General features: G+C 44.1%; 1 protein-coding gene across 1 annotated transcript in view; it reads left to right on the forward strand.

The window, feature by feature from the left end:
• The window catches only part of SKAP2 (src kinase associated phosphoprotein 2), a 234,676-nt gene that overhangs the window by 187,758 nt on the left and 22,236 nt on the right, over positions 1 to 24,682 (forward strand). The window lies entirely within an intron of this gene.

Below are 24,682 nucleotides of genomic sequence, written 5' to 3' on the forward strand. Positions count from 1 at the left end.
TTACATTAAATTACAAAAATAGGTTATTTTCGTAGGTTTCTGCTATTTGATAGATTGATTCAGATCCACTAGTTAATTGACATCACTGAAAAAGCACAGCATTGAAAATGATCTCTGTAATTGGTTTCTTTAGAGGAGCCTGGAAGTAACTTATCATCTATAGCAAGGGTAGGTTTTTAGGGACATATTAAACATATTAGTGTTTTTATTTATTTTCATTTTTGTTAAAGAAAACATTATTTTGAATGCATTCACGATTAGGCAATAGAGGATTTTAATGACAGAAAAGCACATTGTGAGGTGTGTATACAGTATCAGTGGAAAACTTAACCCCTTAAGGACACATGACATGTGGGACATGTCATGATTCCCTATTATTCCAGAAGTTTGGTCCTTAAGGGGTTAAAGGAACACTATAGGGTCAGGAACACAAACATGTATTCCTGACCCTATAGTGTTAAAACCACCATCTAGCCGCCCTGAGCAACTCATGCCTCCATAATTATAGCAAAATCTCACTTGTATTTAAGCCTGAAGCTGTAGCTCTGCATGCTGTTTGCCTCAGAAAAACAAGCTGTCTGCTGACATCATCAGAAGTGGTGGCCTGATCCAATCACAATGCTTTTCCACAGGATTGGCTGAGACTGACAAAGAGGCAGATCAGGGGCAGAGTCAGCATGATTCAAACACAGCCCTGAAGTTATCACTAGGCTCAGTGGCGTACACATGACCCATGGGGCCCCGGTGCGAAAATTGATCCGTGGGCCCCCCCCCCCCTCGCGCTTACTCTGCGCGGGCCGGGGCAGCAACACATGGCGGCGGGCACCTGGTCGCAGGGGTTGCGACCGCGGTATGTACGCCACTGCATGCAGATGCACACACACTTAAAGGACCACTACAGACACCCAGATCACATCAGCTCAATTAAGTGGTCTGGGTGTCAGGTCCCTCTAGTTTTAACCCTGCAGCTGAAAGCATAGCAGTTTCAGAGAAACTGTTATGTTTCACTGAGGGTTAATCCAGCCTCTAGTGGCTGTCTCACTGTCAGCCGCTAGAGGCGCTTCCGCCATTTTAAGACACTGAACGTCCATAGGAAAGCATTGAGTAATGCTTTCCTATGGGCGGTTTGAATGCGTGCGCGGCTCTTGCCGTGCATGCGCATTCGGAGCTGTGAGGCGGAGGGATCCCCAGCGCCATGGGAGTCCGGCGCTGGAGAAAGGTAAGTGCTGAAGACACACACACACACACTCTCACGAACAAATGCATACACACTAGCTAACAGACACACACATTTACTGACAAAGACACACTCAGCGGCAGACATACATACACACTCACTTACAAAACATACACTCTCACTGACAAACACACACTCACTAACAGACATCAAACAGACTCACTAACACACACACACACACAAACACACTCAGTAACAGACACACACAGTAACACACTCACTGACACTCACTAGCACACACTCTAACACAAACACTCACACTAACACACACACACACACACTAACGCTCACACACACTAACACACACACACACTAACACACACACACACACTAACACTTACTCACTCACTCACTCACTCACACACACACACTAACACTCACTCACACACACACTAACACACACACACTAACACTCACACGCACTAACACTAACACACACTCACACACTAACACTCACACACACACACTAACACTCACACACACTAACACACACACTAACACTCACTCACTCACACACACACACACACACACACTAACACTCACTCACACACACACTCACTCACACACACACTCACTCACACACACACTCACACGCACTAACACTAACACACACTAACACTCACACTCACACTCACACACACACACTAACACTCACACACACTTACACATGTTTTTTTTTTTTATTTAATCCCCCCAGCCTCCTTACCTTTGGAGTGCTGAGGGAATTCCCTGGGGTCCAGTGGTGCTGCTGGGCTCCTGGGGGGGCCGGTCACCCGGCGGGCTGGCTGGTCCTGCGGGCGCGCGAGGGAGCACTCTCCCCTGAGTGCTTCCTCTTCAGCTCCCTCGCGCGCCGCGTACTGATACCGGCGCCGGAAGATGACGTCATCTTCCGGCTCCGGTATCAGTGCGGTGCGCGAGGGAGCTGAAGAGGAAGCACTCAGGGGAGAGTGCTCCCTCGCGCACCAGCCGGCCGCCTGGTGTAAGCAGGGCCAGCCTCGGGGGGCCCGGAGGTGGCCGGCTCCTGGGCCCCCCAGGAGAAGAGGCTGGCGGAGAGCGTACATACCGGGTCGCAGGGGCGGCCGGGCCCCCTGGTGGGCCGGGCCCGGTCGCAGCCGCGACCCCTGCGACCCTGGTATGTATGCCACTGACTAGGCTGTAATGTAAACACTGCTTTTTCTCTGAAAAGACAGTGTTTCCAGCAAAAAGCCAGCTTAAACGGTAGTTGTTCTGGTGACTATAGTGTCCCTTTATACATAAGAAACAAGTAGAAAAAAAAACCAAAAGTGTAAACAAGATCACCGTTCTCAGGTTTCCTTCTCAAAATTCGTCTTGCCATATTCCGTGTGGTTTCCGATAACACCCCTTTTAGTAAAGTAATAAGCAATAAAATGTACTCATGTTAGTGTTTTTAAATCAAAATCACCCAAATTCTCATTTTTGTCGAACCTGTGTATGGTAAAGTATGAGGGCTGGGTTGCACCAGTTTACTGGGCAAAAAGATAACTCTAGGATTGGCAGATGTGTGGGCATTGTATACTCTTGTACACCATCTGGCAAGCCAATCTATAATTAAGGTTACCGAAATGTGGAGCTGTATTTATGTTAATCCAGAAAAGGGTTCTTGCTCAGTGCCTAAATATATAAAGGATGGATGACTAGGCCATAGGAGATAGGAACTGGCTTGAAGCTGCTGGAATTTATTGTAGAATTCTAAGTTTGGAACCAAAACATTTTTAACACTTACTTATTCACTTGATCTCTAAATGCACAGCTGATTGTTATAGTGAAAAATACACAGTTCACTCAAAATAACATATTAATGCTATTTGGAATATATATATACACACACACACATATTTACACACACTGAACAAAATTATAAACGCAACACTTTTGCCCTCATTTTTCATGAGGTGAACTCAAAGATCTAAGACTTTTTCTATGTACACAAAAGGCCTATTTCTCTCAAATATTGTTCACAAATCTATGTTACTGAGCACTTCTCCTTTGCCAAGATAATCCATCCACCTTACAGGTGTGGCATATCAAGATGCTGATTAGACAGCATGATTATTGCAAAGGTGTGCCTTATGCTGGACACAATGAAAGGCCATTTTAAAATGTGCAGTTGTACTGTATTGGGCGGACCCAGGGGGGGGGTCCAAAAACCAGTCAGTATCTGGTGTGACCCCCATTTGCCTCAAACAGTGCAACACACCTCCTTCGCATAGAGTTGATCTCTGAGAGGTCGCTCGGGGAGCTCAATCTTCCTGCTCCTCAGGGCCGGACTGGGAATAAAGAGCAGCCCTGGAAAACATTTTTTTACCAGCCCTATAATGCATCACTTCAGTATAGCACGCAAATACAGAAGTGGAAAGAAAGACTTAACATTAAAAATTCTTCCTGCAACTTGAATGACCCCTGAAGCCCCCTTCAGCTTGCTAAAGTGCTTTAGGTGTTAACTGCGTGCCCCCAATTCATAAAACTAGTGATTTCAAGAGAAATCATCACATCTTTGAATTAGTTTGGGACCATCCCCTTGCAGTCTGATAGCCAAATAAGGGAGCTATCTACTAAATGGCTCCCTAATTCAGTATCCTTAAATATGACAAATCTACATAAGGGAACCAATTTAAGGCGTCATCTATTAAACAGATGAAATATCAAAATGATTTGATCTTTCAGCTGTTTAGTAGATAGATGCTAATTTCCTATCCTTATGCCATATTTAAAGATACCAAATTAGGGAGTTATTTACTAAATCCATACACAGTGAGTACATATTTCCCTTGCTGCCCATTCATGCTCTTACCAGTATATTTGTGCACCTATTTGTGCACCTGCCAAGTGAGAGCCCTCAAAGTACAGGGCAGTGGCAGCCACTTAGTTGCCATAGGCTAGGGTTGGGCCTGTTTTAGACTGTATGCCCATGATTTTAACAACTGGATTAAGAAATATGGGTCAGTACTAAGTAATGCCAATAATAATTTTTATTCAATACAATTTATTTTATACAATTAGTTTTATGCATATATACACACAGGGCCGGCCTTAGGCATTTTGACGCCCTGTGCGAAAAATCTTCACAGCGCCCCCCCCTCCCCCCCCCGTCATCCATGTATGCTGTAATGTTTGTGTTGTCTGTGTATGTGATAGTAGGTGTGATGACTGTGTGTGATATGTATGCTATGTGTGATATTTGTAATGGGTGTATTAACAGTGTGTGATATGCGTGTATTGGTTGTATGTGACACACACACACACACACACACACACACACACACACACACACACAGAGTCAGACGGCCATACACACACACAGGAAGACATCCACACACACACACAGGCAGACAGTCATACACACACACACACAGACACACACAGGCAGACAGTCAGTCATACACACAGACACAGACAGTAATACACACAGACACACACAGAGGCAGACAGTAATACACACAGACAAACACGCAGACAGTCATACACAAAGACACACACAGGCAGACAGCCATACAGCCATACACACAGAGGCAGACAGCCATACACACAGAGGCAGTCATACACACAAAGGTAGACAGTCATACACACAGAGGCAGACAGTCATACACACAGAGGCAGACAGTCATACACACAGAGGCAGACAGTCATACACACAGACACACACACAGAGGCAGACAGTAATACACACAGACACACAGTGGCAGACAGTCATATACACACACACACACACACAGGCAGACAGTCTCACACACACAGACACACACAGGCAGACAGTCAGTCATACACACAGACACAGACAGTAATACACTCAGACACACACAGAGGCAGACAGTAATACACACAGACACACACAGAGGCAGACAGTCATACACACAGACACACACAGAGGCAGACAGTCATACACACAGACACACACAGAGGCAGACAGTCATACACACAGACACACACACAGAGGCAGACAGTAATACACACAGACACACAGTGGCAGACAGTCATATACACACACACACACACAGGCAGACAGTCTCACACACACAGACACACACAGGCAGACAGTCAGTCATACACACAGACACAGACAGTAATACACTCAGACACACACAGAGGCAGACAGTAATACACACAGACACACACAGAGGCAGACAGTCATACACACAGACACACACAGAGGCAGACAGTCATACACACACAGACACACAGAGGCAGACAGTAATACACACAGACACACACAGAGGCAGACAGTCATACACACAGACACACACAGAGGCAGACAGTCATACACACACAGACACACACAGGCAGACAGTCATACACAGACACACACACACACACACAGGCAGACAGTCATACACAGACACACACACACAGGCAGACAGTCATACACAGACACACACACACACACACAGGCAGACAGTCATACACAGACACACACACACACAGGCAGACAGTCATACACAGAGACACACACAGGCAGACAGTCATACACACACAGACAGTAATACACACAGGCAGAGAGTCACACTCACCTGACAATCACAGTTACCTGTGGAGTTCATTGTGGAGGCAGTGCAGCTCCTGGTGACTGGTGGGGAAGCAGGGACTCCTTCCTGCTTCCCCTGCAGCAGTTTTCCGGTGCTTTTAGCTCCGCCCCCGCCGCACGGTAAGCTCCGCCCCGCTGCAAATTTTTAAAAAAAAAAAAAAAAATTGTTTTTTTTTTTTTTTTTAAATCCACGGCGCCCCCTGCTCCATGGCGCCCTGTGCGGCCGCACAGCTCGCACACCCCTAAGGCCGGCCCTGTATACACATATTAATGCATTTATTTTATATTAATTTTTGTATATAAATTATAAGCATAACACTCATACAAATTGTGCTTATAGTATATATTCATGTAAATACTAATATTATTATATATGCATATGACATTCAAATATCCTGTAAACTAAGTAAAACCTTCACACTGACATCAACACAGACACACATAAAGTGACCCATACACACACTGACACATGCTGACCCATAAACACATTGACACATTCAATGTCCCAACACATACAGACACACATACACAAACACAGACATACTGACACACATACCCTGACCCATAAACACAGACACACTGACTCATAAACAAATACAGACACTGAAACATATACACTGACTCATACGCAAACACAGACACACATACACAGACCCATAAACGCTGACACATATACACTGGCCCATAAACAGAGACACATTGACACATACATAAACAAATGACAGATTTTCCCTCTCTACAGTACCATTCCCAATGGTTTCCTGTGTGATCATTAGGTCTGGAGCTGGGTGAGAGCTGTCACTAGGCTTCTCTCCTGCTTGCACTGATTGTCGGCCGCCGGGATATGACGTCACTCGGTATCCCGGCGGCTTGCTGGATGTCTGTTCATTGAGAGGAGCGACTATGTGATGCAGCTCATCGTAGCTACCCAGCCATATAAAAAAAAACAAAAAAAACTTTTACAGGTGCTGCAGCCCCTGGCCAGCCCAAGCTTAACCGGCCCACCAGGAAATTTCCCGGTCTCCCGGTGGGCCAGTCCGGCCCTGTCCTCACTGCTCCCTCGCGCACACCGTCTGTAGTGATGCCGGGTGCCAGCATATGACGTCATATTCACTAAACTGTTTCGGTCAGTGATGCGATGACCGCGGCTGGACAGTGGAGGACCTGGAGATGCACGGAGGCATGCAACGCCACGTCACATTCCAATGTGACGTTGATGTGCTCCACCTTCACAGGGTTTCAAGAAGTAGCGGGAGGATCCGCTTTGGCACAGAGTGCAGACAGCTCTATTTGGGGTATACCAGAGGCCGGACTCCGGAGTCGCATACTGGCAGCGGCAATGTGAGTGGAGTCTGCTTGTTGGCTAGAGGGGGGGTGCTGGGATTTAGTAGAGGGGGGGGCTGGGATTTAGTAGAGGGGAATGCTGGTTTTTTTTTATGCTGTACTTTTCAAAATAAAGAACAAAATCAGGAAGCCAGAACAGACTAAGACACTATACCCAAACGGGAAAGTGCCAGTATGGACTCGCTATCCTGTGTACCGCAAGGAGACTCCAGGGGTCTCCAGGGGCTTAACCCCTAAATAAGTCAAAGCAGAAACAAGAGAAAGATGCTGCAGGGTCTCAATATAGAACAGAACATGAGACCCCGTGCATCACCTGGATATAAGTATAGCCACGTAGGCAACAAATATGTAAATAATAAATGGCTGGCTCAACCCACAATGGGTAAGGCTAGAACAGATGAAAATAAACAAAGAAAATAAAGTATATACAAATAATCAAAAACCCACTATACCACAAAGGTACAGGGAAAAACCACAATGCTAGATAGCTCGAGGGATACAGGATACTAGAGAAAAAAATATATAAATAAAAAACCTTTATTGGAAAAACTGACACCTCTGTATCCTTCCCCCTAATGTCCCTATAAACCACACTCTACCAAGTAAATAGTGGGAACCTTGAGGAGTATATAACCAAACTCCATTAAAAATGTACAAGGTCCCAGACTCTCCCCCTATGGAGCCCTAGTGTAGAGGCTCCTAATAGGAACTAGGAACCCTGGGTGAAAGCAATCAATATGCACCAGGGGTCCTATTAGTCTAGGTAGAGAAAGGGATAGATAACAGGAAGAGAGCAATCTCCAATGAAATGAAAGTCAGATTAAAGTGAGCTGACAGTAACTTAATAAAGTCTCTCTCCCTGTTAAACTAACTAGATAGGTATAGTGGAAAATAAAAGAATCAAATCTATAAATTTAGAGCATATTAAGAGTGCTCAAAACCCAAAGTGCCCATTGCCCATATAGAACAAAAAAACTAAATACAAAACGCCTGACGCGCGTTTCGGTGCCTGTGTAATGCATCTTCGTCAGGGACCAACAGAGTAGTGTAACTAGCACTCCTTAAATACCGTAGGTGCCAAAAAAGGGGGTACCTGTAGCCTATCGTAGGTATAGAGTGGAGATTCTAGCAGGTGTAGTCTATGCTGTATAATTATGTCCATTCAGTATAGACCGCGAGTGCCGAGTGTATACAACACGTGATCGCACAAACCGGAGCTTCTGATTGGCTCACCTCGGGTTTGTGCGATTGGATGCAACCCACGTGGGTGGGTTGCAACCCGGCTAGTAATAGGAGGTATATGAATATCCAGCCCCCTATTAGGGCTTTGGTAAAGCCTCTATTGCTTAATGGTTGTGATCTGTTGTCCAATACATCTGAACCCCTACAAATCCCAACCAGCAACATAACATAAATATAAAGCAAGATCACATCTATGAATGCTGTGAAATGGGGGTCTGTTACAACAGCAAATATTGTGGGTGGAGGAGTACTTCTCTTGCATAGTATATAGCCAGAGAGACACAATCATACCAATATTGATAATAAAAATACCTATCACTATTCTAAAGGGTAATTTTCCTCCAGATAGGTGTAAAGTACATGTATAATTCATGTCCACCATTCATAGGAATTATCCATATAGATGATATTAAATAAAGAATCATGCCTCCTAAAGAATAAAGTGGTCCTCCATTTATGCTGTCCCATAAATCCGAACCCCTATAAATCCCAGCCAGCAACGTAACGTAAATATAAGGCAAGGTCACAGCTATGAATGATGTGAAATGGAGGTCTGTTACAACAGCAGCTGATGTGGGTGGGGGAGTACTTCTCTTGCATAGTATATAGCCAGAGAGACACAACCATACCAATAATGATAATAAAAATGAATGAAACACCTATCCCTATTCTAAAGGGTCAATTGCCTCCAAGTAAGTGTGAAGTACATGTATAATTCATGTCCACCATTCATAGGAATTATCCATATGGATGATATTAAATAAAGAATCATGCCTCCTAAAGAATAAAATGGTCCTCCACATAATAGACAGAAAGCTAAAAAGAGTACAGGTACAGATCAAAATATCAAATCCTACAATAGGAAGAGATAATAATAAATATAAATATAGGTAATGGCTACTCCAGCCAAAATCAAACAACATGGTAATAATAACAAACCTACTGGTGCTATACAACATAATTTTCTGAGTATCAGGCATATCTACATATTTACAGATAGAACGACAGATATAATAGCAAACCACAATGTGGAATTGGTCTATCAATCTGAGATAAAGGACGTATATGAGAACCCCTCATTGAGACCAAGGGGTGAAAGTGTCTTGAGTTTATAGATCCAAAAACTCTCTCTTTGTAAGAGTTTTTTTTATCAAGGTCTCCACCCCTTGGTCCCAATGTAACTTTCTCTATACCGCAGAATCTGATGGCTTTGGAGAGTCTTAGCCTTTGATTAGAAGTCCTCTATAGTAGAGCAATTACGTCGAAGGCCGCAGCATCTTTCTCTTGTTTCTGCTTTGACTTTTCAAAATAAACCTACGTTTCTGTAAAAATGTAAGTTGTTTTTTTGTTTTTGTTTTTTGCGGCCCACATAAACTTAAACCTTGTTTATTTGGCCCGTGCTAATCTTTGAGTTTGACATGCTTGTTCTAGATGGTAAGCTCGTCTGAGCAGGGTCCTCATCTACCTATTGCTCCTGTATTATTTTGTAATTGTCCCTCTAATTGTTTAAATCCCCCCTTACATAATATTGTAAAGTGCTGCGGAATAAGTTATGTACACACACACATACACACATGTATGTACACACACACCAATAATAATAGTACAGGATAGGTCATACAAAGAATAATTAAAGTCATCCAGATGATTGAGTGATACCAACAGATACACTACATGTCATGAGCTGGTGAAATAGCTCTGTTGGTTAATGCACCAGTGGTCTGCTGAAACCTTACAACGGCAAGTTTTATTCCCGACAGGACGGACTCAGCATTTTTCCTTATTCCAAATTTGATTAAATAAATACTCTTGAGATGCGTTATACTAACATTTTTACCCATGCTTACAAATGGGATAGAATATTAATATGCCATTCCATTTAAAACATTTACTATTTAATTCTTATTTGTGACCCATCATGAATAATTTGTTCTAAAGTTCAAAGAAGAAAAAACAATGTTTAATAGACTATAACTCTGATAAACTTACATAAATGAAAGAAGGGTAGTTGGGTGGTGGGAGTTTAAATCCAATGGCAGAAAGCAAATGGTTGATTGACATGTGTTTGGTAGAACATGTGTACCTTGAGTATTCATTTTCTAAGTTTAACTATAATTAGGAAAGAGTAAGCTGAATACCCAAACTGGGACTCAACTAATGATGTGTCCTGGGGCGACCAAATTAGGGGTTAACCCTTACAAGTTTGTATAAATAGAAAAGCAGACCTAGTGGGTCAGAGAGAATAGGGCGCCCCCTAGTGAATATCTATATATACATGTGTACAAAGCATAAAATATAACTTTTAATAGTTAATGCATTAAAAATGCTTGGGGTAAGGACCCAGATACAGAAATGAAATAAAAGAAAAAATAATAACATACAAAAAATAATAATAATAAAGAAAGAATAATAATAATAGATGGGAGGATATGAATAGACGTGAGAGCGTGCTGAATGGGGATAAAGTAACTTGAGGTGATGTCTCAAGAATTACTGTATGAAAAAATACACACACCCCAAACTGCTGTCTATCTCACAATTACACACTAGACTCTTGGTTAACTCGTGCTGTACACCCTCCGTATATTCCCAGCGGCACACTATAATATGCCTCTAGAGAGGGGAATAAGCGCAACCAGAGAATAACAATAGGAGTAAGTGTATCATATAGTGGAGATCTGTCTCAGGATGATACTAGTGTATCTGTGATTGATACAGTTGTAGGAGCAATACCTCTGGGGTTGGGGAAAAAAGTTCCGGTGAGGAGAAGGCAACCAACACTATTCAGACAGTGCTAAACGGCACTAACCACCCATTTATGCAGTGGTGTCTTGGAAGGAAAATCTCTCTCTACCCACCAAACGTCCCCCCTCCTGCACCCCACTCAAATAGAGATAATACAACTTTTGGAGATGGCTGCGGGAACAAAATCTCGATGTATAGAGAGCGCTCACTAGCTGACATGCGGGGTTACCGAGGACCAGATATGACCAGCCAATATGTAGGACTTGGAGAATGGTTTTGAATTTTAAACACTAAATAAATTCCCTCTGTCCCCTTGTTGCATACAGCACCGGCTCAATACATCATTTCTCCAATTCTGTCCCCTAGTCGCCACCCCTCTAAGTCGAAGAGAAACTCTGTAACACTAGTGAGGATCAATTACGATTTGCTCAGCTTACTATCTAGTTGTCCATACAGACAGACTCGTGAACATATCCTCCCTATCTGCCTGCCTGACACGTGTTTCGGCGCCAATACAAGCGCCTTCTTCTGAGGCTAAACGGAGAGTGAAGAACGGGAGCCCCTTAAATATCCATAAAGGCTAAGTCCCGGCTGTGGGCGTGTTTGACATTTTTGCGCCCGAACACGCCGGGAACGGATAAGCCCCGCCCCTTAACTATGTGTGTATAGCTGATTGGGTAGTGGTGCTGGGACTAACCAGGCCCATTAACCCTTTCAGTGCCAGTAGCCATAATAGAGTCCTGGAGTATGAAGAATCCTAATGTATAGAGGAGGCTACTCCCGGTCAAAAAGTGCCTGTGTAACAGGTAATAGAGTGTCAAATGGTATGAAAGTACCGGCCCCGAGGAATACAGGGACCGGGGGTCATAGGGTAGCCTCCAGTCATACCGGTCCTCTAATAAGAGGCGACTACTACAGATCCATGGAATAACCGTAGTGGGATCCATTCACAGGAGGGTTAGTCGGTAGACACTAAGGGGGATTAGGTGCACCATGGGTTATTCACTGGAATATAGGGACCCCGTTGATAGAACTTAAATAAAATAAAACAGTGATGAATGAAAATGAATGAAGTATGCAAAATGAAACAATAAATATATATATAATAAATCAAAGTGGAAAAATGATGAATGAAGTGTAACGAAGGTATATACAGTCCCTAAAGGAAATATGTACAAATGTAATGTAATCATTATGTTATTAAAATCCTGGAGTGATTATTTCTCAATAAAGGGAGTGAATGTAAATCCCTCATTTAGACCATTAGGGGCCAAGGTTTTAAACCTATAAATCCAATAACACTCTCTTTTGAGCAGAGCGTTGTCCAAGTCTCCACCTCTATGACCTACAGTCACTCGCTCAATGCCAGCAAACCTAACACCCTTGGGGTATAGTTTATCTCCTGATCTGCGAATGTGGCCTCAGATATGTGGGCAAAACGATCCGCCCTTTTAAAAGGCGAATCATGGAACATGTACACTCCGTGAGAAACCAGAGGGATACACCCGTGGCAAGACATATCAGAAACCAACACTCTGGTGACCCCAAGGGTGTTAGGTTTGCTGGCATTGAGCGAGTGACTGTAGGTCATAGAGGTGGAGACTTGGACAACGCTCTGCTCAAAAGAGAGTGTTATTGGATTTATAGGTTTAAAACCTTGGCCCCTAATGGTCTAAATGAGGGATTTACATTCACTCCCTTTATTGAGAAATAATCACTCCAGGATTTTAATAACATAATGATTACATTACATTTGTACATATTTCCTTTAGGGACTGTATATACCTTCGTTACACTTCATTCATCATTTTTCCACTTTGATTTATTATATATATATTTATTGTTTCATTTTGCATACTTCATTCATTTTCATTCATCACTGTTTTATTTTATTTAAGTTCTATCAACGGGGTCCCTATATTCCAGTGAATAACCCATGGTGCACCTAATCCCCCTTAGTGTCTACCGACTAACCCTCCTGTGAATGGATCCCACTACGGTTATTCCATGGATCTGTAGTAGTCGCCTCTTATTAGAGGACCGGTATGACTGGAGGCTACCCTATGACCCCCGGTCCCTGTATTCCTTGGGGCCGGTACTTTCATACCATTTGACACTCTATTACCTGTTACACAGGCACTTTTTGACCGGGAGTAGCCTCCTCTATACATTAGGATTCTTCATACTCCAGGACTCTATTATGGCTACTGGCACTGAAAGGGTTAATGGGCCTGGTTAGTCCCAGCACCACTACCCAATCAGCTATACACACATAGTTAAGGGGCGGGGCTTATCCGTTCCCGGCGTGTTCGGGCGCAAAAATGTCAAACGCGCCCACAGCCGGGACTTAGCCTTTATGGATATTTAAGGGGCTCCCGTTCTTCACTCTCCGTTTAGCCTCAGAAGAAGGCGCTTGTATTGGCGCCGAAACACGTGTCAGGCAGGCAGATAGGGAGGATATGTTCACGAGTCTGTCTGTATGGACAACTAGATAGTAAGCTGAGCAAATCGTAATTGATCCTCACTAGTGTTACAGAGTTTCTCTTCGACTTAGAGGGGTGGCGACTAGGGGACAGAATTGGAGAAATGATGTATTGAGCCGGTGCTGTATGCAACAAGGGGACAGAGGGAATTTATTTAGTGTTTAAAATTCAAAACCATTCTCCAAGTCCTACATATTGGCTGGTCATATCTGGTCCTCGGTAACCCCGCATGTCAGCTAGTGAGCGCTCTCTATACATCGAGATTTTGTTCCCGCAGCCATCTCCAAAAGTTGTATTATCTCTATTTGAGTGGGGTGCAGGAGGGGGGACGTTTGGTGGGTAGAGAGAGATTTTCCTTCCAAGACACCACTGCATAAATGGGTGGTTAGTGCCGTTTAGCACTGTCTGAATAGTGTTGGTTGCCTTCTCCTCACCGGAACTTTTTTCCCCAACCCCAGAGGTATTGCTCCTACAACTGTATCAATCACAGATACACTAGTATCATCCTGAGACAGATCTCCACTATATGATACACTTACTCCTATTGTTATTCTCTGGTTGCGCTTATTCCCCTCTCTAGAGGCATATTATAGTGTGCCGCTGGGAATATACGGAGGGTGTACAGCACGAGTTAACCAAGAGTCTAGTGTGTAATTGTGAGATAGACAGCAGTTTGGGGTGTGTGTATTTTTTCATACAGTAATTCTTGAGACATCACCTCAAGTTACTTTATCCCCATTCAGCACGCTCTCACGTCTATTCATATCCTCCCATCTATTATTATTATTTTTTCTTTATTATTATTATTTTTTGTATGTTATTATTTTTTCTTTTATTTCATTTCTGTATCTGGGTCCTTACCCCAAGCATTTTTAATGCATTAACTATTAAAAGTTATATTTTATGCTTTGTACACATGTATATATAGATATTCACTAGGGGGCGCCCTATTCTCTCTGACCCATTAGGTCTGCTTTTCTTAACTATAATTAGAAGACAAGTTTCAAGGCATACAATGCTAGCACTATTTACATAATGAATACATAAAATTGTATGATTGATCGCTACATTAATTAGTGTGCTTTGACTGTACCAGCTCCTACAGCACTATACTCAAATGATTCCAGAGGGAAAAAAAACACCTTTTCATTTCATTTACAAAGCCATATACAGTATATCACACATCCTAAATATATTACATTGCTTGTATTTAATAGACATGCAATTATTGTTTATAAAAAAGAACCAAAACACTGTGTTTTGCAACAGGGTTAAAAATGTTTTGCCAATGACTGAGCAATATATTATTCAATGAAGGAAAATAACTATACATAGATATATACATATGCAATATGGTTTTAAAACACATTGTGTGTAAGTATTTCTGGACTGGAAACATTATTTAACACCGTATAACAGTAATAAAAATAACTTTGCAGTGGTCATTATGTTATTAATTATTTACAAGTCTCCAGCATATCTTTTATAAGGCTATACAACAGGACTTCAAATAAATTGGCAGTACACATTTCAGCCAATTAAAAGTGCCACATTTACAAAGCATAGCTCCGCGGCTGCAGCTGATACACTATAGTTGGACTGCTACTCCCATCACTGTAGGTGGCTTTTGGTTAACTGGGTGTGGATAAAATATGTAAGCCATGATGTTACAGCTAAACCTACTATGGCCATATCATATAGCAGAAATACTTAATAATGGTCGCCTCTTTCCATATGTCAAAATATAGGAGGCACATCCAAATTTAAAAGTAAAATCCATCTGTTATCCTAAGTCGAGAGAGAACCTTTCCAAGCCTTGTAGTACAAATAGTACCTGATTGATGCTGTAGACTGTATTTTAGCTCTGATGTGCCATTATGATATGTCTGCAGGGTGATAGGTTGAGTACACATATTTCTTAGTGGTTATTACAAAATAACTGAATATTAAACAAAAGTTAGGACTCAGCAGACGTTTACCCTCCCTTAGTCATAGCACATTGTTTGATTTTTGGTTTATTACATGATTGAGCTAGCTTCAAAGTGTGTGGCTTTCTGCAATAAAGTACTGAAAAACCACACATATTTTACCAATGTACGCTGTCATTGCTAGATTTCATAATGAAATACATATTAATTACTGTATCCAGATCACCACAGCTATGTTATGTTGCCTCAGCCAACCACTGTTGATCACTCAAACTATCAGCAGTTACACGTGTGTTATTACGCTCTGTATGAATCTGTGTTATTACAGGCATTTATATAGTGCCAACATATACAGTACTTTACAATATATAGGATATAATGGCAAATAAGAGACAACCTATATGTTAAAAAAAAAAAAACATGAGGTTTAATAAGAACCCTGCTCAAACAATCTTACAATCTGGAGGATTGTCAAAAGCTTAAATAAATAGGAAAACAAATTATTTTAGTTCCTTTTACATGCAAAACTTGATATCTACAGGTAATCAATCATGAAGTATGAAGTGTTTTGGTCCTTAAATGTTTGGAACTATCATGTGGTTCTAAGCTGGGAATTGAACATGGAATTTCAAATATTTGTGCAAAACCATTAAACTGGAAAAATAACTATTGCCATTTTTTGCAAAACAAATTCAATTTCTTGCCTAATTTCCAACATTACCAACAAACATGATGTAGCTTTGCAAAGTTGCATTTGAACAAATCACAAGACTTCTGAAACAATATCCTTTGGACAGACGAGACCAAAGTGGAAATGTTTGACCATAATGCTCAGCGCCACATTACACTGACCAATCACAGCATATCAGCACACCTCATACCAACTGTCAATCATGGTGGTGGAGGGGTGTGGATTTGGGATTGTTTTGCAACCACAGGACCTGGGAACCTTGCAGTCATTGAGCCGACCATGAACTCCTCTGTATACCAAAGTATTCTAGAGTCAAATATGAGAACACTCACACACCCACCTGGAGGGGATCCACACAAATTCCTCCGTGACCTGGCCATCACTCCCCCAAGGGACTTCGCCTTACCAGGACCTGCACGACGAGCCCTAACACCTCTCCCAAGAGACTGGTACACAGTCGCGGCAACTGCCGCCCAGGAGGCCTAAAGAATCAAGCAGAACTGCTCAGCCCTCCAGGGACACCCACAGTGACTATGGCGGCATAATATGCGCACAGGACAGCTAAGTCTCAAAGGGGGGGCACCGCACTGGGCAATGTTTTATTTGGGGGGTACCCTTGTCAGTTGCAATGGGCTTTAAACTAACCTGTTAAGGGGGGGAGGAGGGGAGGGGGGCAAAACGGCACATTATACAGCCTTGATACCAGGGTTAAGATGGAGAAATTATCCCGTAACATTGCCAACCCCTGGGGCTAAAACCGCAGATACTACGCTCACTAAAGGGAACAACCATGATTTGGCACAACTGGTAGAATGGTGGGAGGGGGGGGAGGAGGGAGAAGAGTGGGAAGGAGGGGGACAGCACACAGCCATCACGCACAAGGCGATAGGAAGGCTCCCACATGGAAGAGGGCCTGGGGGGGGGGGTAAAATTACTCAATAGCAACGCAAATGTAGGAATAGTACCTAGCACAACACTCAGGGACACTATACCACACAAAGCACAGAATGGCAAAAACCTGGGGAGGGCACGGCAGATAAGCACACAGGACACAAATAATGTGTGGACCAAATAGAGATGGCGGCAGGATCACCATTATTTAACTGGGATAGCCCAGAATGTAAGATACAGGGAGTGCAGAATTATTAGGCAAATTAGTATTTTGACCACATCATCCTCTTAATGCATGTTGTCTTACTCCAAGCTGTATAGGCTCGAAAGCCTACTACCAATTAAGCATATTAGGTGATGTGCATCTCTGTAATGAGAAGGGGTGTGGTCTAATGACATCAACACCCTATATCAGGTGTGCATAATTATTAGGCAACTTCCTTTCCTTTGGCAAAATGGGTCAAAAGAAGGACTTGACAGGCTCAGAAAAGTCAAAAATAGTGAGATATCTTGCAGAGGGATGCAGCACTCTTAAAATTGCAAAGCTTCTGAAGCGTGATCATCGAACAATCAAGCGTTTCATTCAAAATAGTCAACAGGGTCGCAAGAAGCGTGTGGAGAAACCAAGGCGCAAAATAACTGCCCATGAACTGAGAAAAGTCAAGCGTGCAGCTGCCAAGATGCCACTTGCCACCAGTTTGGCCATATTTCAGAGCTGCAACATCACTGGAGTGCCCAAAAGCACAAGGTGTGCAATACTCAGAGACATGGCAAAGGTAAGAAAGGCTGAAAGACGACCACCACTGAACAAGACACACAAGCTGAAACGTCAAGACTGGGCCAAGAAATATCTCAAGACTGATTTTTCTAAGGTTTTATGGACTGATGAAATGAGAGTGAGTCTTGATGGGCCAGATGGATGGGCCCGTGGCTGGATTGGTACAGGGCAGAGAGCTCCAGTCCGACTCAGACGCCAGCAAGGTGGAGGTGGAGTACTGGTTTGGGCTGGTATCATCAAAGATGAGCTTGTGGGGCCTTTTCGGGTTGAGGATGGAGTCAAGCTCAACTCCCAGTCCTACTGCCAGTTTCTGGAAGACACCTTCTTCAAGCAGTGGTACAGGAAGAAGTCTGCATCCTTCAAGAAAAACATGATTTTCATGCAGGACAATGCTCCATCACACGCGTCCAAGTACTCCACAGCGTGGCTGGCAAGAAAGGGTATAAAAGAAGAAAATCTAATGACATGGCCTCCTTGTTCACCTGATCTGAACTCCATTGAGAACCTGTGGTCCATCATCAAATGTGAGATTTACAAGAGGGAAAACAGTACACCTCTCTGAACAGTGTCTGGGAGGCGGTGGTTGCTGCTGCACGCAATGTTGATGGTGAACAGATCAAAACACTGACAGAATCCATGGATGGCAGGCTTTTGAGTGTCCTTGCAAAGAAAGGTGGCTATATTGGTCACTGATTTGTTTTTGTTATGTTTTTGAATGTCAGAAATGTATATTTGTGAATGTTGAGATGTTATATTGGTTTCACTGGTAAAAATAAATAATTGAAATGGGTATATATTTGTTTTTTGTTAAGTTGCCTAATAATTATGCACAGTAATAGTCACCTGCACACACAGATATCCCCCTAAAATAGCTATAACTAAAAACAAACTAAAAACTACTTCCAAAAATATTCAGCTTTGATATTAATTAGTTTTTTTGGGTTCATTGAGAACATGGTTGTTGTTCAATAATAAAATGAATCCTCAAAAATACAACTTGCCTAATAATTCTGCACTCCCTGTATATGAAGCCGCTGGTTGCATACAACATCATAGTGGAAAGGCGCAGGGAGATCACCAATTCCGAGAGGTGAACTTTTTCACGCCACTCGGGAGGGGTGAACACCCCCACCATAATCTGGCACAGGTTAAGACCAGATTGTCACCTTATGGTTATTTTTCATGTTTATTTTTATGTATATTGAAATTGTTATTTGTTACTCAACTTCTTTCTTTCTTACTCTCTCTTATGACAAGTACTGATCTCCAATCCCGTCTCTCTGCCTGGATGCCACCCGCGTCGCCGGGGGTGGACCAGTCATCAGACCCCACAAACAGTGCGCACAACAGCCTCCAGATGCCCAGAGAACCTGGCACACCAACAACACTACATGCACCTCCTCATGGCTCTTAAGGTACTATCACTTAACGTCAAGGGCCTCAACTCCCCAAACAAACGAAGATTACTAGCAAGGGACATAAAGACCAAGAAAATAGATATAGCACTGATACAGGAGACGCACCTCCCCAGGTCGGCACCCACCAGACTGACCAACAGAACCTACACGACAGTACATGAGGCACGCTCGCTACGCAAGCGAACAGGGGTGGCGATCCTCATTCACAAAAATTGCCCGCTACAAATACATACCATCCAAGCAGACCCGGAGGGGAGATTCCTTTACTTAGGAGGCACCCTATATACTACAAAGGTACATATCATAAATGTCTATGCACCCAACGAACCAGACCAACAGTTCTGGGCGGGCTTGGAGTTCTTGGTGGCTGGGGCTCGGGGGGTGGTCCTCCTCGTAGGGGGCAACTGCAACGCAGTGCCAAGCCCAACAGCTGACCGGAGCTCAAAACCAGGCACTGTAAGATCACAGGGTAGAGGGGGACAAGACAAGCTGTTACACACATTTTTGACACACACGGGCCTAATGGATGCATGGCGACTGCAGCACCCGACCACCTCAGACTACACATTTTATTCAGCACCACATAACACATACTCCAGAATAGATAACATTTTCCTCAATGGGGCAGGGATGGCTAAGGCCCTGCACACAGACATTAGCAGCATCACATGGTCAGATCACGCTGACATAACGCTCACCCTAGGCAACCTACGATATCAGTCCAACTGGTCATGGAAATTAAATACTAGCCTTCTCAGGGATGACGAAACGCAAGAAACGACCCGACAGGCTATCACAGAATATTTTGAGCTTAACGCGACACCCGACGCCAACCCCACCACGGTCTGGGCAGCACATAAAGCAGTCCTGCACAGACACTTTATAAAAATAGCCACGCATAAAAAGTGAGCTAAAACAAAACGGCTACTCGAACTGCAGTCAGCCCTACGTAAGGCAGAGCAACAACACAAAACCAACCCGACCGAATCCAAACTCAGAGAACTTAACGCCCTCAGACACTCTATCAGTCACATCTCCCTGGAAGCGGTTTCGCGCTCCATACAATGGTCAAAAAGACTCTTTTATGAGAAAGCGAATAAACCTGATACACTTTTAGCCAGAGTGCTCCGCCCGAGACCACAAGGCAAAACCATCACGAAAATATGCACAAAAACAAACACACTAGTAGAGACCCCAGACACTATTAATGAAGTATTCACCTCATACTTTTCTGGCCTCTATAATCACTCCCCTCACCTCCGAGCCAATAACACAACCTATATAGAGGACATACAACAATTCCTCTCGGAACTTACCATTCACAAAGTGAGTGATGCAGAAGCAGAATCCCTACGAGATCCGATCACTCAGATCGAGGTAGAATCGCCATAGCGTCCCTTAAAGGTAATAAGGCACCAGGACCAGACGGATATGATATCAGTTATTACAAACAATTTAGAGAGATACTGGCCCCTCCTCTCACGGCCCTTAGTAACCACTTTATGCAAGGCGGGGTACCCGACAGGGACATGGCGACAGCGAATTTGGTGTTGCTACCAAATAATAAAAATAATACCAGATAAAGATGACACACTAGCCTCTAGCTACAGACCAATATCACTCATCAATACTGACCTCAAGATATTTGCTAAAATATTAGCATCCAGACTCCCCTACTCCCGCGCCTGATCCACCCGGACCAGGTGGGCTTTATGCCCGGACGCCAATTGTATGAGAACACCAGACGGGGGGTAGATACACTGTGGTGCATGACGGAGTCCAAAACGCCTTTTCTGGCAATCTCACTGGATGCGGAGAAGGCGTTTGACAGGGTGCTGTGGCCTTACCTTTTCAAGCTGCTCCGGTTCCAGGGGTTCCCGGAGCCATTTGTGACAGCCATACAAGCCCTATATACAGACCTGAGGGCGCAAATACTCATAACGGGGGCTCATAAAACACCATTTACCCTGGGTAATGGCACTAGACAGGGCTGTCCATTATCCCCTTTACTAGTCGCCCTAACTCTAGAGCCACTTCTACAAGCAATCAGGCAGCACCCACACATCAAGGGAATAGAGATCAGTGGCACACCATTCACAGTCTCAGCGCATGCCGATGATGTCATGCTGACACTCCGGGACCCAATGGACTCACTGCACCACCTAACACTACTACTAGAAAGATTTGGGAATATCGCAGGCTATAAAATAAACTACTCCAAATCAGTAGCAATGCCCTTCCATTTGCAATCTCCAGACATAGCGCACATACGCAGCCAGTATCGTTTCAAGATAAACACAGAAGAATTTATGTACTTGGGGGTCCACTTAACAGCAAACACATCATCCCTTTACGCCCGCAACTACAAACCCCTGCTCCGGACCCTAATTACAGAAATGGAGCATGTAGCGGATTGGTACCGGGCTGTCCTACAACATGTATGGGAATAATTGTATTTGGTCATATTGCTAGTTTAATGTGTGTGAACATGCATAGAAATCATTGTATCCGGTTATATTGGTAGTTGAATGTGTGTAAAGTACTGTATTCCTCTGGTTGTTCGGTAGAATCATTCGAATGAAACAAGGGAATGAAACTACCGAACAGCCAGACCACCCTGTGTAAAGTGTGCCTTCAATTACCGTTTGCAACAATGTTGCAAACAGGTAATTACCTATTCGTGCAGTGTGGTCTTTGTCCTCTGGGTGGCCGCCATTCGGGATACGAACACGTGGCGGCGGCCATCTTAAACTGCCGAACAGCGGTGTTTTGCCGTCGAGTGTCTGGAACTAAAATCGGACACTTGACTAGGCAAACACCGCTGAGACCTCCATACTTCCAGAAATTCGTATAGAAACTACCGAATGACCCACCGTTCGGTAGAAAGAACCCCACAAACAAGGGAATTCATTCAAACCCTCTCCAGGCTCTATAACACAGGCAATTCGTCTGTTTTCATTCCCTTGTTTGTGACCGACCGCAGGGCCAAAATGCATGGAACTGTTTTCGGATACTTTACCCCTGCGGTCGGTCAATACTTTAAAGTCCCATAACTCCCGAACGCTTTATCCGAATGGGCTGATTTTAAAATATGTTGTTCCTCCAGACTAGGGCTATCTGGAGATATTGGATTTGTGGATGTACCCCAAGTATTTAGGGTACATCCAAAACTTGGGTAAAACTATGTACATGATAAGGGGATTATGATGCTAGAGGAGGGAAGGAGATGTGTGGGAGGTTACTGTTCACAGATTGGATAATGTCTTAAGTGATAGAACCTCCTCCCTTGCATGGGAGAGGGCTTTATAAGGAACTGTGGAATAAAGCTTGTCAGTACTACTCCTGAAACTGTGTGTCGTCCAGTTATTGGGATTGCGATGGGGATATTGCTGTATTACTCTACCTGCTAGAAACCTTGCCTGTGGACTTATCATCACCTTGTTCCTGAGCCTCACTGGGATCTCTAGTGGAGAATAGCTGTGAAAGATCGGCTCTCCGCTACAGAGCAGTGGACAAATAGGCCCATATCCTGGCTGGGGCGCATAAACACTATAAAAATGAATGTGATGCCGAGGCTTCTGTTCCTCTTTCAGGCGCTCCCGGTACGAGTCTCCCGGGGGGACCTGACGGGCATACAGCGGGCGATCAACTCCTTCATTTGGCATAATAAACGCCCGAGAATGGCACGCACCCTCATTTACAGACCAAAACCCAGAGGGGGCCTGGGACTACCTAATGTATATAATTATTACTTAGCGGCACAGCTATCTCAGGTCATACAATGGCACACACACCCTGATACAAGATGCTGGGTAGACATGGAGTCGCTAATGATGGGACAGGACCTCCCACAGTTTTTCATATGGGTACCTAAAACACAAAGAGCCATGCTACGAACCACAAACCCGGCCATACTAAACTCCATACAGATATGGGATCAAACTAAAACGAAATACTCCCTAAGCTCCCCCTGTCCCCCATGACACCGGTCTTTAGAAACAGGGCGTTCCCGCCGAGAATAAGGGCCCAGGACTATAAAGGGATAGAGGCCACGGGGCTACAGAGATACGTCCACCTATTTGTAAACCAGGACATAGTCACGTACGCGCACCTAAGCACCAAAGCCACACTACAAAAAAGAGATTACTTCAGGTACCTGCAGATCCGAGACTTTGCGCAGAGGCCTGAGGTAAAGAAGGCAGCCCAGACACCTCTAACATTTTTTGAAAGACTATGCTACACGGAGACTACACAAGCTAATTACATTATTATATAATCACCTCAACATGGTCCCAGGCAAAGAGGGCACACTACGTTACACTGACCAGTGGGAAGCCGACCTGGGGGAGGTCCTAGAGGGAACGGAGTGGCAAGATATATGGGAAGCATGCACCAAAACCACAATATGCGTAACACTCCAAGAACAGGCGTATAAAACGCTATTTCGATGGTACATGACGCCAGTGAAACAAAAACACCTGAGATTGAGCCCAACTGATGATTGCTGCCACTTATGCGGGGGGAGAGGCACATGTATACACATGTGGTGGGAGTGCCCGAGGGTTTCGACATACTGGCGCAGCATAGTAGACGTCAGCTCACAAATCTTACAAAAACGCATGGCACTAGACCCATGGGCATGCCTCTTATCTAGACCCACAGAGGGCCTCCCGAGACACGAACAAAAACTCCTCAACATGATTTATCTAGCGGCCCGCAGGGCCGTAGCACAACAGTGGTCATACCCAGACCTCCCGCAGATATCTATGGTCCGGACAAAACTGCGTGACAATTATTTGATGGATAAACTCACTGCACAAGTGCGGAACACGTTGACCACGTTCCATAAGGTATGGGATCTATGGGAGCAGTACGACACATAGAACCGAGGCCCGGGGCGCGGGGCGGCATCCACGCGGTATATGTCAGTGGCGAGGCCTGGGAGTCGCCCAACGGCCACTGTCATACCAGAGCCCGGACGGGTGGAAGCGGCACCACCGCAGAACTGGTAGCTGGTTAAAGCCAGAACACGGGGCGCAGTCTGCTGAGACAAACGACCCCTGGTTCTAGGCCCCCAGGAGATCACTTCATTCCAACACTTAATTAATTCTACTTGTCTCTAACTCTCTATCTTTTCCTTGTACGTATTCTATCCACTGCAAGCACACTAGACTTGTAAACAAACAGGAGGAGTGAAAGGCTTGAACACACAGGAAACTCGCAGATCACTTGAGGGGATAGGTGTATGCTGGCGCAAGGCTTGGAAAGGGTAGCCACCACCAACGAGTACAGTAACCATGCCAGCAATGTCGCTAAAGGAAAATCTCGTTCCTGCGACTAGCCGATAACATTTATCCCCCACCACCGCTACCACAATATATTGCT

This window comes from Pelobates fuscus, chromosome 4 (assembly GCF_036172605.1).
Source record: "Pelobates fuscus isolate aPelFus1 chromosome 4, aPelFus1.pri, whole genome shotgun sequence".
Taxonomy (NCBI): Eukaryota; Metazoa; Chordata; class Amphibia; order Anura; family Pelobatidae; genus Pelobates; species Pelobates fuscus.